We start from the raw sequence: 3,364 nt of genomic DNA, 5'->3' as shown, positions 1-3,364 counted from the left end.
TAGTCCCACTGTTTTTGTTGTGCTCCTGTTAGCCTTCCTTCTAACCTCCAGTGAAGAGTTGAACAGTTTCATTACACAAGAGACAAAGGAGTTCCTCAGCCTGTTGGTATTGCATTTTAGAAGAAGCAGTCTCCCACTGAACCTGCTTTCCTGGCTGCTGATGACAGCAGTTGTAGCGTTTTGTTATACGCTGTTGACAGCGTACAATAAAATGCTGGCAACAGCAAACTGGTCAAACAACCCCAGCAGCTTTTCATAGATGTTAAGGGATCTCAGTAGTACATCTTCGTCTGGGATTTCTTATAGAGTCAATTTTGTCAATTTTGTCCATACAAAATTGTTGGTACCCCTCTGTTAAAGAAAAATTCACAATGGTCACAGAAATGACTTGAATCTGACAACGGTAATAATGAATAAACAGTCTGTGAAAATGAGCAAATGAAAGTCAAACATTGCTTTTTAAATATACTTCAACAGAATAAAAAAATAAACTAATGAAACAGGCCTGAACAAAAATGATGGTACTATTTTGTTGCACAACCTTTTGAGCAGGGGTGTCAAACTCAATTTCACCGAGGGCCACTTCAGCATATTTGTAACCCTCAATGGGCCACATTGACGGTACAAATCAGGAGTGCCCAGGTTCAGTCCTCCAGACTGCAACTTTTAGATGCATCCCTGCTAAAACACATCCCAGACAAAAGGTTGACTTCCCTCATTTTCAGTTCTGTAGAGGCTTACATTGAGTCAGTGATCCAGGTGTGTTAGAGAAGGAATGGATCTAAAGTTGCAGAATAGCTCTGGAAAACTAGACTTGGACAGCCCTAGCATAAATATATAAAAATACATTAAACACCTCATATTGTTAAATAACGCTTTGGAGCGTTTGGTTAGGAAGCGCATTACAAACCTTTGGTTTAAAATGGCGCGTTAAATTCAAGTCTCCATTACAGACCAGAGAAAACTAAAGAGAATGCAACGTTGTGTTAATCCATTTGAGGAGCCGGCAGTTTATCTTGAGGAAATAAATGACGATGCAGAAGTTAATTAGACTGTAACATGCGCAGTCCGCTGCTCAACCACTGCGGAAGAATTAGAAACCGCTGGGAGAAACTCATCCAGCGGATTTAACAAATGGAGCCTTCTGGGTTCACGTTACCCAGNACAGCGGCGCTCTGGAGGAGCTGCAGACGTAACATCTGTCCGTTTCGGAGAAGCAAAACCACACAAAAACAAAAAAAAAAATCCCGGTAAAAGCTCACACCAAACCACGCAGTGTAAAACACTCAGAGTTCAGTTGATCTGTTTGGATCAGACAGATCCAACTGACTGATGAATTAGCGCAGATTTTTCTGCAGATGGGAACCAGGAGGAAGTGCGTTCAGACCCAAGCGGGTGAAGCGATGCTAATTTAAGTGAAGTCGCTTAATTTAATTTATTAAAAGTTATTGGGGCCTCAGTCAGTGGTTTTTGTCACTACGGAGAAAAATGCAGATACATTTATCTGCTTAATTTGTGATGGGATCTGGATTCACGGTGAATATTAACTAAACCGCATAAAATGCGACTAAATAGCCGATGTTAATATGACTGTAATTTCACGGATAAAAATACATGACCGATTTTTTTTTTATGCTGTCGGTCAAGATAAGGGATAACAAAAAAAGTCTAGCACGACCTGCCGCCCTGACACCAACTCACACATCTTCATTCACAGTCTTACTTGTAAATCAATGTTTCTTTTCTTGGACGTTTTGATGTTAGCTTGTCGATGTCTCAGTTTTATTCGCTTGGAAAATCAATAAGCATCTTGAGGTAACTCTGCTGCTCTCTAATTGCGAGAAACCGTAATGTAGGCTGGTAACAATCGGAATGCATTATGGGATATGTAGTTTTTAGTCAATTCGTGCTCAAAACCTATTTTAAGTCAATCATGGCCCTATAAAACGCTGGGAGGGCCACATAAAATGACATGGCGGGCCACATGTGGCCCGCGGGCCTTGAGTTTGACAAATGCGCTTTTGAGGAAATCACTGCAATCAAATGATTCCTATAACTGTCCATGAGACTTCTGCTCCTCTCAGCAGGTATTTCATGAGCAAACTGCTCCACTTGTCTCAGGTTTAAAGGGTGCCTTTTCCAGATGGCATGTTTCAGCTCCTTTCAAAGATGCTCTATAGCACAAGTATAATACTCCAGTCCTCAAGGGCCTGTGTCCTGCAGTTTTTAGATGTGCCACAGGTACAAATGAATGAAATGGCTTAATTACCTCCTTGTGTAGATATGTTCTTGTTACGGCCAGTGGCCTTTTCTGTGTTTGTTTGTTGTTTTCAGTGGTTAATCAGACTGACTTCACCTGGAAGAGGGTGCTGCCTTGTTGTCCTGTGCCACACCCTGGGGCCTACCGTGATTGGGTCATCTATTACCGGCTCCACCAATCACTGTTGAGGCCTCCCTTTTAAAACCAAGCACTTCCAGGGAGAAGGCTTTGTTCGTACAGCTTGCCACTTTGTTGGGTGTTTGTTTACTGCTGTAAACTTGCTTTGTTAGCTTTTGCCAGCTCTGATAGCTTTGTTAGCTTTGTTCCCTTGTGTAACCTGTCTTGTCCCTGTGGGGAACCTTTGTCTCTCTGTTAGAGATTTGTAGTTTGTTTTTGTTTATCCTGGACTTGAAGTCCATTTTTGTTTGGTTAAGATTTTTGGTTTACAACTCTGATTGTTTTGTGGATTTTGTTTTATTTAGTACATTTTTGTTAGTCCCTACGTTTTGATTATTGTTAATTTTTACCTTTTATTTTTGTCAAAACCCAAACAATAAACCCCTAAATTGTTAAACCTTAACATCTAGGTTTTTTTTAATGTTACTTCCCTTTCCCCTGGCCGAGCCGGGTCGTAACATTAAATGGGGGCTCGTCCGGGATATATTTAATACAATCCCGTGGCTACAGTTTAGGGTAATTTGTTTGGTTCTGCATCTTGGAGGTGCCTCTGTACAGTTTGTGCTATTAGTTCAAAATGGCTCAGTTTAATATTGATCAGTTCTTGGAACAGCCTTCTCTTGAACAACTTGCATGTTGTCGTAAAGCTGACTTAGCTGAGATTGCAAGTTACTTTTCCATTTCTTATTCCAAGCAACTGCTTAAAAGGGAGTTAAGGGATCTAATTGTGAACAAACTGGTTGTATTGAATTTGTTATCTTTGCCTTCCCAGACTCCGGTCTCATCTGCTCTACCAACTGTTGCTGTGCCTGCTGCAGAGACAGAATCTGCTGGCCCCTCGAACATTGCAGAGAGACCTCAGGAGCTAACACCAGAGGGGGACATGGAGGTGGTTGGTGGGATTCAGACTCCTGTCACACTTCCTAG

Source organism: Poecilia latipinna, unplaced genomic scaffold (genome assembly GCF_001443285.1).
Source record: "Poecilia latipinna isolate Pla-1442-1.1 unplaced genomic scaffold, P_latipinna-1.0 Scaffold2491, whole genome shotgun sequence".
NCBI classification, from domain to species: Eukaryota; Metazoa; Chordata; class Actinopteri; order Cyprinodontiformes; family Poeciliidae; genus Poecilia; species Poecilia latipinna.
The sequence above is the reverse complement of the archived record's forward strand: the minus strand, read 5'-3'. Positions refer to the sequence as shown.